Source organism: Lactuca virosa, chromosome 4 (assembly GCF_052849685.1).
Source record: "Lactuca virosa cultivar CGN04683 chromosome 4, Lactuca_virosa_CGN04683_v6, whole genome shotgun sequence".
NCBI classification, from domain to species: Eukaryota; Viridiplantae; Streptophyta; class Magnoliopsida; order Asterales; family Asteraceae; genus Lactuca; species Lactuca virosa.
The window spans coordinates 506,109,788-506,124,446 of NC_136429.1; positions in this window are offsets into that span (position 1 = coordinate 506,109,788).

Sequence of the window (14,659 nt, forward strand, 5' to 3'; positions counted from 1 at the left end):
ACTGTATAAGAATAATGGTATGAAAGACACATAAATGGCCTAATTGTGTAGTTCTATAGTATCATAAAATACTCCTATATTATTTTAAATTTTATGTTTGGTTCTAGAGTTTCCTTGTATGGGGTGTTGGTAAGTTTTAGACTTGTTTTTCACCACGATCATTCCCAAACACATGTTAGTCATATCTCACATAAATATAGTTGATCAGGCTATATTCATCCCAGATATTATTACATAACTATATAGGCTTAACCGCAACGTCCAACTTATCTAAATATTTTTATATGACTCTTATTACGACACTGTTCTAGTATGTATGCATGTACATATACTTTTATAAAAATACTTATATTTTAAAAGTTTCCTAATAGTCAGAGCGTTTTAGCCCCATTGTATTTATAATTGCATATCTTATATGGTTTGATATACTTAGTTTACTATAAACAATGCTCTGATACCAATCTGTCACACCCCCAAACCGAGTAAAACGGCGGAAACGTCTGGGGGTGGATGACTTTCATGTACAGTATCATAACAATTGAATAATAGAGATCAAAGCATTACAACCATCATATTGATAATTTAATATTTACATTGAGTTCGATTCATTGTTTGTTTGACTCCAAAAACATACGATAAAAATATAAGACGTAACACTGCTACGCTCCATCTTCACAAAACATGTGTGGGTACCTGTCTAATGAATCCCTGAGAATACAAGTGGTTTTGAAAAAGTGTCAACATTTAAGTTGGTGAGTTTATAAGCATTTTGTATGAGAAATATATGCCATTGTTCCTTGAAAATGATAGTGTGTTCCTCCAGAAAATCCAATATTTTCTTTTAAATGTAATGTATTCTTAAACACCCTAAGACTGGAAATGTATAAGTATTGCTGTACTCTGAAGTAGTATAATGTAGTTTTATATCTTTATAAAACCATATGAATGCATGTTTCTAGAAATGTAAACTTTATTGTAGTGGAAAATAGTGTAATGTAGTTTTATTTAAATAAAACCATTTGAATGTATACTAGCCCCATAAACCAAATGTTTTGTTAATACCCATTGTGAGGTATTATAACCATGCTAATGACCTAGTTGCCCTGCTACGACGTTCTTCAGACGTCGGAATGGTACGACATATGTCACCCCATAACTGCCGGTCCAACTATAGCTAATAGTTAGGGTGCGGGATTGTCAATCCCGTATAGATCTATACACAAGTGTCACGCTTTCCCTCCAAGGGACTCTGGTTATAATACAGAAACTTTAGTATGTACTGTGGTAAGTACGGTGAAGGAATGTCTCACAAAGCTGTATTGACAATTTACGTGTAGTATAATGAAAAGTCATTTTGTAATGTGGAAGTTTTATCCATCCATAGTAGTTACGTGGTGTAAAATAATTATGCCTTTAAATAATTATTTTTGTATTGTATCCCGAAATGGTAAAATAGCATGTATGTCCCATAAAATATACCTATTATAGTTTATAAAAGTGTTTTGATGTACTGAAGAATCCTTTGTATGTACATTATCATTTTTACTATGATAATAAACTGAAATGAAATAATTATATATGTATTTTTATATAATTATACTCTTTTGCTCAACATGTTACAAAAAGGTTAAAGTCTTATAAACTAATTTTATATAGTTTATTTATTGAAATCCATTTGTACCCGTTTCATATATATATATATATATATATATATATATATATATATATATATATATATATATATATATATATATATATATATATATGTATTGTAAGAAAACCATAACGTATTTGTACGAAAACTTTGTATGTATACGTTCCTGAATTTGGAGATAAAGATATTTCATGTATTGTAGCATTTTCTCATAAAATATAAGAAAACATATATAATGATTTGTATATTAACACAAGTTTTCTTGTGTTTTACTTGTATTGCCACCCCCCCCCCCCTAAAACATAGAAAAATCTTAAAAACTGTAGGGGTATGAACTCACCTCGGGTGTGTTCTTGGCTGGATAACGAAATGATGGGGATGATTTTTGAGTTAGAACAGTTGGAGATGGTCGTATCCTAATAGTCTTAAACACATAATAAAATGCGTAAATTTGATGAACTAACAAGGAAAGTGTTGCATGAATACTAAATTAGTGAGGAAACTTACAATATATTCTTAAGAATTAACTTGAATAACTTTGTTTCCTGGGGAAAGTTTGTAGATGTTCTGGGTAAAGATATGAAGATTTGAAGATGCACTCGTTCTTTGAGAGAAAAGTAGGAACCTTTGAAGATGTAAAATGAGAAATGGGAAGGGATTTTCGGCCAAGTATATATATGGTGTGTAAAGGTGATGTGAAGTTTGCATTGGTTTGTGTATTATATCACATTGGGAGAAGCACCATCTTATCCAAATTGAGATTTCGGCCTAATTACCACCGAAATCATCCTTAGGCCACCGAAATCACATGTGATTTCGGTCCTAGGTGTGATTTTGGTGTGGATTTATTTAGGCTAGAAGTGATTTCGGTTTAGGCATGAGATTTGGGTCCATCATAATCGAAATCTCATGGTTTTTGATTCCCAAAACCGAAAATCCTTAAAGTAGGGTATAATCCATGCTTTAACTCCTAATTATTTGACTTTTATTGACTTATTTGACTTTTTGTTGATTCAGAATAGCCGGTTGTTACATCACCCTTATCATCCTCATCAGTCTCACCACATCGAAAATTTGTTGCAACAACCTTACTAGAATCATGCTAAGAAAACATTGATCCATGAGATGGATTCCTCATTTCATCATCATCGTAAACTCATGACCATATCTGATATGTGCCATCATAAGAATTTCCTCCTGTTGCAACTAATGCCAGATCATTGAATTTGTCAAAATCTTCGCTAATTGATTCATTCTCTTTCTGTTTTCCATTACAATAGCTGGTTCATCCTTAACATTCTCTTGCTTCTCATTCTTCTTTTTTTAACATGCAATCCATTTCCAAATGATTTTTTCCATTACAATAGTTGCAGTCAAATCCAGAATCTCCAACCAAAATTTTCTCATAATAAGATTCTACACAAATTGTAGTGTTTGTCACAACATCAACATTCTTGTTTTAAGCAACCTGATTTAATCTAGAAGAATTTTTGTTCTTGAAGTTTCCAGGTCCAGGATTCTTGTAAAATTTATTTGCAGAATTATTCGAGTAATAAGCCATAGCCTCTCAATCTGAATTCATAAACATCTTTTCATCATCATTTCTCCATATCACAATCTACTTCCTTAACACCCTTAACTTTCGATATTAATGCAATTAGACCACCATAAGCTTCTCTTTCCTTTTCTTTCTCTTTAGTCATCTCTTTCACATCGCATTCATGTGCTTTTAACATGTTGAATTGAACAGACAAAGAGTAAGAATCGAAACTCAGTGAGTACACTAATACTCTTCTACTCCTTCCTCAATTCTTGAATAAACATGATATTTATTTCGAATTCACTTCTCTCAACTTTGTATTTTGTCATCTTGTAAACAAGATGACTAAATCTGTCAAAAGCTTCATCAATTGATTCATTATCTTTCCAGTTGAATTTAGCAAGCTCTAAAAGAAGTTGAGTAACTCTTTGTCTTCTCTGTAACTTGGAATTTAGCATTTAGTCTATCCTAAATATCCTTAGCAGATTTGCAACCTCTAATATATCCATACACAATGGGAGGAAGAGCATCTCACAACTCACGCATGTATCTTCTATGATTCGCTTCCTTCATTGTTTTTAAATATACAATATATTCAACATTTGAAGCAGATCCAACATCAGTAACAGTTGTTGCATCGTAAGGACCTTTCGTGATTGATTTCTATAGATCTTCATCTAAACCATGTTGGGTTTTGAGCACTATAACACTCCTATGGTGCACATGCAACCCTAAATGCTTTGGATCTATGTTTTCTCTATTATACATGCATATTTTCAATTTTCCAAAGCATTCTCCCTAACTAGCATACAAATTGTCAAATGAACAATACAACTAGTTAGATGACTTACCTTTTAGAAGGACTTGTAGTTCTTGACCTTTGAAAGCTTGAGCACCTCAAGTGTGATGCCTCTAATGGTTCACAAACTTTAATATGCAAGAGGAGGCTTGAGAGAATAAGTTACTTGCACAAAATCAATATCACTCTCCAAGAATGTTGTGTCACACTTGTGTAACCGATTTTGGCCATGAGGGGTTTATTTATAGTGTGGCAAATGCTAGGGTTACACCTTGTAAACCCTAATGACCTTTCATATTACTTAGGATCCATGGGTTAATCTCCATGGACTATCCATGGATTATCTCATTGGTTTAGCCCATCCTAAATAACCATGGATCATTAGCCCACATTATAAGAATTATTGATTTACACAATCAATCCCCATATATTTAATTAGTCTTTTTTTAGCACAAAATTAATTCCAAATTAATTCTTGATCAATACTAATTAAATAATATGATTTTATATTAATATATTATACTTATAATATATTAATAAATCATAAATAACCTTATTCTCAAAAGTCCATCCTATCAAATTGCACTGGTGAAGGAAACCCAAAAGTACCATGCTACAATCGGGTCAAGTACATCCCAGTTATAGTTATGGGCTTAGACACCAAATCCAACAGTCTCCCACTTGGATAAGTCTAATAACTATAACTGCGAATGCAACTTTAGGATCTGATTTAGCAATCGTAAGCTTTCAAAAGCCGCTGTTAAACTCTGACCTAGTCAGTGACGCGTCCTTCAGATAAGGGATCATATATTCCTTTGTTCTCAAGATATCTATGCGGACAAATACATGGAACATAATCATACTTATTGTCTTGCAATTTGTTTCCCGATTTCCGATTTGTCTGACATAGAACATAACTGAATACATCAATTTAGTTCTGACCGGGCCCGACACATAGTCAAAACAGAATCATCGAGGGGCCTAAGATATCGCTTTTAATCTTCTTAGGATAAAAGGAACATATAAACTTCGACATTATATGCTTGTACTAACTACTCATTAAGTCATGCACAACGATACGTTTTAAAACATCAAGTTATTGATGCGTTTTCGTATCATCAATGCACAACCAACTCGTAGTCAACAACTCGTATATCTTAGTTTGAAGATTATATGATATTATCGTCTCACAATCACTCATGATAAATTCCATAAAGTGATTAAGGTGAGCGCGGGTTGAATCCAATACTCAAATCTTATTTCAGGAGCACTCATGAATGGTGTAGCAAACTTTTGCTATGTCTAACTCCTTAGACAATCTACAAGCCAACTCATGACAGTCTTTTTTCATACTTACTTCCAACGTATGATCGACTGTGGATGGTTTAAATAATCTTATTATTCGGGAAGTCAAAACATGCAAAGTGAAACATAAGAATAATACTAATCCTATATGGCCCCAAAACTTTTGAGTGTAAATAAAACACCTTTTATTTAATTACAATATTGATTACACATTATTTATGGTATATTGTTTCGATTTATCAACTTAATACATGAATTAACACAATAGTTATCCCATGCTCCAAGGATGCACACTATGTTTGCCTATGGTCCTTACTTTTTGAAATATATCAATTGTAAACATTTCCAACAATACTTGTAACAACCCGATATTTCAAGACAATGTATTGACTAAAAGTCAAATGTGGTAATCCCTTTTTGAATTAATTGAAATAACATCAAAAAAAATGAAATGTTCGAAAGTCTCACTTTGAGTGTACTAAGTGGTAGATATTGTAACAAGGTTTCCAAAAACATAAAGAACATTAAAATCCGAGTTATAACGAAGGAGTTATGACCAATCGAAGATCCGCAACAAAACCGACAAAACACTGTTAAGCGTAAAATATGAAATTCCGATAAAATACTTTTTAGCCTTAAGTATCTAAATGAAAGTCGTAGATATCATTAAACCATAAACATACATAAAAAGAACGCCCAAATCTGACTTCGTATGAAGAAGTTATGATTTTTCGAAGTTTCTGACCTAGCAGTAGACAGCTAAAAACTCGAAATAAAGATCGAGCAGTCGTTATCCGACACAACCTAAACGAAAGTTGAAGACCCCGACAATAGGAGTACAACAATAAAAAGTCTGACGAAAATGGACATCAGATGAAGGAGTTATGGAATTTAAACGGACTTTTCCAGGCCCGACCTGTTGAAAATAATATAATAAAAATAAAGTCAAAATTAGCTGACGGAGTCTAAACGAGAGCTGTAGAGCCTTTTCACACCTACGCGTGCATATAAAGAACGTCGAAATCGGAGCTCGTACGCGAAAGTTACGGATTTTACAAGTTCGGGACACAAAACCCGAGGCTGACTCAGCCTCACGACTGATGGGTTCCAGAGTGTCAGCCACGTCAAATCGTCGAAGAGGATCATGCTGACTAAGCCTCACGACGTGAGCAATCCAAAACTCACGACGTGAGACCCCAAATCAACCCCTATAAATAGAAGCTTAAGGGTGCCGGGTTTGGTGCTCATCTCTTTCCATCTAAGTGTCGTTACTCTACGTGATTACCTCGAGAAGCCTTCCCGAAGCCCCGGTTTTTCATACTCGAGTCCCGAAGGAAGTTCTACACTCCCGAGATCCCCGAGAATCCCGAGATTTCAACTCTCTCTAGTCGAAGTTCTGCTCGATTCTTCTCTCGACTACTTCAAAACAACCACTTCAATCAGGTGAGTTCATACCCCCATTTCTACGCTTTTAACTAATTTTAAATACTTTTGAACACTTTACGGGGGAGAATACAAGTAAACAAACGGTTAATCCTGTGTGAAAACATCTATCTTTCGTTATACAATTCAGACTGTTTTTAATAACTATCACATGGATCATGTCTAACATACGAAACATCTTACTTTACTTTACCCTCACGGAATGGAATATGAGTATAAATATCATAAGCTCTATTTATACGTTTACATCATATATAGGGTAACCACTTTCGTTATGACATCTTTATACATACAAGAACATACAAATCATTTTATGCCTTTATTATCATTATGAAAAAGGATAATCGTTACAGAAACAAACATATACATTTTAATACGTGAATTAATTGAGAATTCGTGAGGCATTCATCTTCAATATACCTTTTAAAGGTACCACTAGAAGTCCTGTTTATAACCAGAATCTCCCGTCCGGAGAACGTGACAAGTGTGTATAGATCTATACGGGACTAATGATCCCGCGCCCTGACTGCTAGCTACAGTCCCCGGGGTGACAAGTGTCATCTCATTTCGACGCCTGAAGAACGTCGTTACAGGCAAACTATGATAGTACGGTTATAAAAAATCACTGGATAGACAATTATTATGGTATTACGTTTTAATGGGGAAAAGTAACAAATACAGTTCTTTTCACATTCAAATACAAATCTTCTTGTAGTTTTGTTTTATAATAAGACTATACATCATCTTTTGAGCATGTCATATTTGCTTACAGGTTACGGTCTTGGACATTTAAGACTGCATCTCATTTAGGAAAATATAGGATTTTCCTGGTTCAAATACATACAGTTTATACAACGATCTTTCATACATCATTACATACATTTGTTAGAAAATATCGGATTTTCTGGAAAACATACACGAACTTTCGAATGACATACATTTTATCAAAACACTACTTATGAACTCACCAACTTTGTTGTTGACACTTTTTCTTTGAAATAACTTGTATTCTCAGGAAAACGCTAAGTCACGTAGCAACTACTTTTTGAAGACTAACGCGCTGGCGTTAGTAACATATTTTGGATCACCATATTGTATTTGATATTTAAACATGTAACATATAAAATCATGTAAACTTTTCAAATATATTTATATTATGGTGGTGTGTACTTTCTTTACTATTCAATTGTTATGATACTGTACATGACGTCTTCCGCCCCCGAACGTTTCCGCCGTTCTGGTTTGGGGGTGTGACAGATTGGTATCAGAGCAATGTTTATAGTGAACTAAGTATATGAAAACCATTTATTTTTGATATACAACTATAAACAGAGCTGGGCAAAAACACTCTGAGTGAGAGTTATACTTTTAAAATGAAACTTTTATAAAGTATACATGCATACATTATCTAACAGGGTCAATATCATGATGAAAACAATATAGAAGTATTATAGATGAGTTGTGTACTACAGTTATGCCTTGAGATATGTAATTGGAACTGGGATGAATATAGCCTGATAAACTATATTTGTCCGAGAGCCGACTAACGTATCTCAGGGAGTAGCTGTAGTGGACAACAAGTCTAAAACTTACCAAACATAACCTCTTTGAATTAAACATAACATTTAGAATACTATAGGAGTATTTGGTAAATGCAATAAGTTTAAACTTTGATACTTCAGTATGTGCTTTAGTTTATAGTAAATTCTTAACCCTATTCTCGTATAGACACTATGGCTGGATTCCACCTACCAGGAGACCCCTACTACCCCAATCAAGGCAACGGGGGATGGGAGGAAGACGACCCAGAAGTGGATGAAGAACCCATGGAGGAGGAGGAAGAGGAAGGCTCTGATGGGACAGACTCGGAACCAGAAATAATCAATCCACCTGCCGTCCAACCTCCTGCGGTTCGAAGAGGTTTTCAGGGACCAACTCCCGTCTGGGGAAGTCACATTCACCATTGGAGTCAACAGCAAGGATTGCGCCCTCCCTACGGCATGTGTCAGGACTTCTACGACGTCAGTGGTGGAAGTTCAGCTGACCGGGCTCTCCCAGTCATGGTGGGCAAAATAGCCAACCAGTCCTACCAATCAGGAGTTCAAGCGAACCGGATTCGCGAAACCGACGTAGACGTACAAGGTAACACAGCCGATATCCGTCGCCTGGACAGGGTGCAGGAGGATGCCCAAGTCCACACCGACACACTCCAAGACCAACTAAACACAGCCCTCTCTGAGATAAGAGAAATGAGGGAGCAACAAGCCACCTTTGACTGGCGTCTCATGCGGGCCAAGCACTCAGACACGGAGTCAAGCTCCAAGCGCAAACCACATCCCAAGTAGTACTTGCCCGACCCCCAAAATTTTGTTATAGAATAGGATCTCGACTAAAATTCTTACTTTTTTCTAACTTTTGCAATCGGAGACCTTTAGAAAGGTCGAAAATTTTCCTGATTCCAAAATGTAACCCAATATATGTTTAATATATAAGGAAGTACTCTTTTTGTGTGTTAATTCTTTGCCTACCACTCGAATTCATAAGTTTATCTATAAACTCTAATTATGAATCAAAATCGAGAACCTTGTTTATGTCAAACCCAATTCATGAAATGTTGAAAATGGTTAACTCATTAACAAACGACTTTCAAACATGTGAGACTTATTGTCTTCCATTAACTTTGTTTCAGCACGATGCCTCCTCGTAGGTCAGCACGCCGAAATACAACACCAACCCCGCCACCACCACCTCCAACTTACAATCCCGCTATGGTACAGGCTTCCATCACCGCAGCAGTAGCAGCTGCGCTATCCCAAATAAACTCTAATGGAGCCGGAGGGAGCGGGAGTAGTACCAATCATCAGAACCATGGCACTGGTCATGGTCATGTTAGGGAATGCACCTACAAAGAATTCTCGAACGCCAAACCAAAGATGTTCAACGACACTGGAGGAGTCATTTCACTTATGCAATGGTTTAAAAAGACCGAGACGGTCTTTGAAATCTGTTCATGCCAAGAAATAAGCAAGGTCAAGTTTGCTGCTTGTACCTTCACGGACCGAGCCCTCACATGGTGGAAGAGCCATGTGAAATCCGTATCTCTTCCAGTCGCCAACGCCATGAGCTGGGAGGACTTGAAGGTCCTACTGTTAGAAGAATACTGCCCAAGGGGCGAAATTCAAAAACTGGAACAGGAATTATGGAACTTGAAAATGGTTGGTTCTGACCTAGCCTCCTATACGGCCAGGTTCAGTGATTTGTCAGCCCTATGCCTAGGAATGGTCAACCCGGAGCAGAAGAAAGTGGAAAGATACATCTGGGGGTTGTCACCCCAGATTCAAGGGCATGTTTTGGCTTCCAACCCAGTCACATTCAACAGCGCAAAGCGCCTGGCTCAACGACTAATCGATCACGGGGTTAAACAGGGCACTATCACAGTTACTGCTGACCCTCCGAAGGAGGTAGAGGACCGAAGGAAACCCTGGAACAAGAGAAAGAGGAAAGCCCCGCAAGAGAACCCCAAGAGGCAACAGTTAGTGACAGCTCACGTTGTTACTGTCCCTACCACCCCCGCACCATCAAAGTCGTACATCGGCAATCTGCCGAAGTGAAATAGGTGCAACTTTCATCACCACGGGCCCTACCGTGAGATGCATTGCACCAAGTGCAACCGGAAGGGACACACTGTCCGCTTCTGCAAGGAACCAACCCAACCAACCGCTCCAGTCGCAAATGTGGGAATAGGTCGTGCTTGTTACGAGTGTGGAGCAACGGGACACTATCGAAGGGACTGCCTGAAAGCAAACAATGGGAATACGGGTGGAAGCGGCCGAGTATTCGCAATGGGCCAGGAGGAAGCCGTTACGGACCCCACTGTTGTTACGAGTATGTTTCTCCTCAATAACTCTTATGCCTGTATGTTATTTGATAGTGGAGCGGAGAGGAGTTTTGTGAGTAATAGTTTTAAAAACCTACTCAAACAAGTCCCTCAATCATTAAGTGAAACTTTTATAGTAGAAATGGCTAACGGGAAAACAGAAAGCGCTAAGGAAATATACTTAAACTGTACCCTCTCATTAAACAATAATTCCTTTCCAATCAACCTCATGCCAGTCTCAATAAAAAGTTTCGACGCCATCATAGGCATGGATTGGCTAAGTTCTCATCGTGCGGACATTTTATGTTACAAAATGGCCGTTCGCCTTAATCTGCCAAATGGCGAAGCCCTCGTTGTTTATGGCGACAAACCTAGCACCCCTCTTCGTATCATCTCTTGCATCAAGGCTCAAAAATATCTACGCAAGGAGTGCCATGCGTTCTTGGCACATGTTGTGGATGTGAATCGAGGAATAGAAGACTTCAAGGGCGTGCCTGACGTCTGTGACTTTCCTGATGTCTTTCTTGAGGATCTTCCAGGAGTACCGCCTGCGAGACAAGTCGAATTCAGAATCGACTTAATTCTTGGAGCCACCCCTGTGGCCAAAGCGCCCTATCTCTTAGCCCCAACAGAGATGCAAGAACTATCTAGTCAACTGAATGAATTACTCAGCAAAGGATTCATCCGACCAAGCTTCTCACCTTGGGGAGCACCAGTGCTTTTCGTGAAAAGAAAGACGGATCATTCAGAATGTGCATCGACTATCGGGAACTCAACAAACTTACCATTAAGAACCGGTACCTCCCTACCACGAATAGACGATTTGTTCGATCAACTCCAAGGAGCAAACTATTTTTCCAAGATCGATCTGAGATCGGGATATCACCAGCTGAGAGTCCTAGAGAGCGATGTTCCTAAAACGGCCTTCCGAACCAGATACGGTCACTACGAATTCGTGGTGATGCCGTTCGGACTAACCAACGCAGCCGCCGTGTTCATGGACTTAATGAATCGAGTATGTCGTTCGTTCCTGGACAAATTTGTGATAGTATTCATAGATGACATACTCATTTATTCAAAAAGTAAAGAGGAACATGGTCAGCACCTGAGACAAGTCTTAGAGACGCTGAGAACTGAGAAGCTTTACGCAAAATTCTCAAAATGTGAATTTTGGATTAGGAAGGTGGACTTCCTAGGTCACGTGGTCAGCAAAGAGGGAATCCACGTGGACCCTTCCAAGATCAAGGCTATCCAGAATTGGTCTGCGCCAACAACGCCAACCGAAATTCGCCAATTTCTAGGCCTTGCTGGCTATTATCGCAGGTTCATACAGAACTTCTCCAACATTGCAAAACCTCTTACCTCCCTGACTCAGAAGGGTGTAACCTACAACTGGGGGGAAAAACAAGATACTGCATTCCAAACCTTGAAGCAAGCCCTGTGCAGTGCACCCATCTTGTCCCTTCCAGAGGGGACATAAGACTTCGTAGTATATTGCGATGCTTCAAATCAAGGGCTGGGTTGTGTGCTAATGCAGCGAGAAAGGTTATTGTGTACGCCTCACGGGAACTGAAAACACATGAGGTTAACTACACCACTCACGACTTAGAACTTGGAGCAGTGGTGCTCGCTCTGAAGATTTGGAGGCACTACCTATACGGTACGAAGTGCACCATCTTCACAGACCACAAAATCCTTCAACACATATTCGATCAGAAGGAACTTAACATGAGGCAAAGACATTGGATTGAGCTGCTTAACGACTACGAATGTGAAATTTGTTATCATCCAGGAAAAGCCAATGTGGTGGCAGATGCCCTTAGTCGTAAGGAGTACTCTGGCCGAAGAGTGAAGTCATTGCCTATGACGATCCATTCACACCTGTCAACACAAATCAAGGAAGCTCAATTGTAAGCCTTGAAACCCGAAATCATGATAGGTGAAGCACTTAGAGGGATGGACAAGAATTTTGAGATCAAAGGTGATGGAGTTCGTTACCTCATGAACCGAATCTGGATACCGAAGTTCGGTGGGTTCAGAGAAATGGTTATGGACGAAGCACACAAGACCCCATACTCCGTGCACCCAGGTTCTGAATAAGATGTACCTGGATCTCAAACAACTCTACTGGTGGCCAAACATGAAAGTAAAAATTGCTACCTATGTGGGCAAGTGCTTGACTTGCGCCAAGATCAAAGTAGAACATCAGAAGCCCTCAGGTCTACTCCATCAGCCCGAAATACCTAAGTGGAAGTGGGAGCAGATTTCCATGGACTTCATAACCAAACTACCCAAGACGCAGGGTGGTCACGATACCATTTGGGTGATCGTCGACAGGTTAACCAAATCTGCCCACTTCTTGCCTATCAAGGAGACCGATAAGATGGAGAAACTAACAAGAACCTACATCCGAGAGGTTGTGCGACTTCATGGAGTACCAATATCTATCATCTCGGACCGAGACAGTAGATTCACTTCAAGATTCTGGCAGACGCTGCAGAAAGCTTTGGGAACTAGGCTTGACATGAGTACAGCCTATCACCCACAAACTGACGGGCAGAGAGAGAGAACGATCCAAACCCTAGAAGACATGTTGCGAGCATGTGTAATCGATTTCGGTAAAGCATGGGACGTCCACTTGCCATTGGTGGAGTTCTCTTATAAGAATAGTTATCACACTAGCATCAAGACTGCGCCATTCGAAGCCCTTTACGGCCGCAAGTGCAGATCACCTCTGTGCTGGGCGGAGGTGGGCGACACGCAGTTGGCAAAAGGTCTAGTCCCTGATAGTACTCTCACTGGTCCGGAAATCATAAGGGAAACGACTGAAAAGCTCGTTCAAATTCGAGAGCGGCTGAAAGCCTCACGAGATAGACAAAAGAGCTATGCCGACAAAATGCGAAAACCCTTGGAATTTCAGGTTGGTGACCGCGTTCTACTGAAGGTCTCACCCTGGAAAGGCATGATACGCTTCGGAAAACGTGGAAAGCTAAACCCAAGGTACATTGGACCCTTCGAAATTACTGCAAGGATTGGTCCAGTAGCTTATAGACTCCAACTTCCAATCGAACTTAACATAGTACATCCGGTGTTTCACGTGTCTAACATGAAGAGGTGTCTATCCGACGAAACCCTTGTAATTCCACTCGAGGAAATCGAGCTGAATGAAAATCTTAACTTTGTGGAAGAACCCATCGAAATCATGGATAGGGAAATCAAACGAACTAAGCAGAGTCGCATACCAATAGTGAAGGTTCGCTGGAATGCTAAGCGGGGACCCGAATTCACTTGGGAGCGAGAAGATCAGATGCAACAAAAGTACCCGCATCTTTTCCCAAGTTCATAAACTTTTGCTTTGTAATCAATTTCGGGACGAAATTCCCTCTAACGGGGGGATGATGTAACAACCCGATATTTCAAGACAATGTATTGACTAAAAATCAAATGTGGTAATCCCTTGTTGAATTAATTGAAATAACATCAAAAAAATGAAATGTTCGAAAGTCTCACTTTGAGTGTAATAAGTGGTAGATATCATAACAAGGTTTCCAAAAACATAAAGAACATTAAAATCCGAGTTGTAACGAAGGAGTTATGACCAATCGAAGATCCGCAACAAAACCGACAAAACACTGTTAAGCGTAAAATACGAAATTCCGATAAAATACTTTTTAGCCTTAAGTATCTAAATGAAAGTCGTAGATATCATTAAACCGTAAACATACATAAAAAGAACGCTCAAATCTGACTTCGTATGAGGAAGTTATGATTTTTCGAAGTTTCTGACCTAGCAGTAGACAGCTAAAAACTCGAAATAGAGATCGAGCGGTCGTTAGCCGACACAACCTAAACGAAAGTTGAAGACCCCGACAATAGGAGTACAACAGTAAAAAGTCTGACGAAAATGGACATCAGATGAAGGAGTTATGGAATTTAAACGGACTTTTTCAGGCCCGGCCTGTTAAAAATAATATAATAAAAATAAATTTAAAATTAGCCGACAGAGTCTAAACGAGAGTTGTAGAGACTTTTCACACCTAC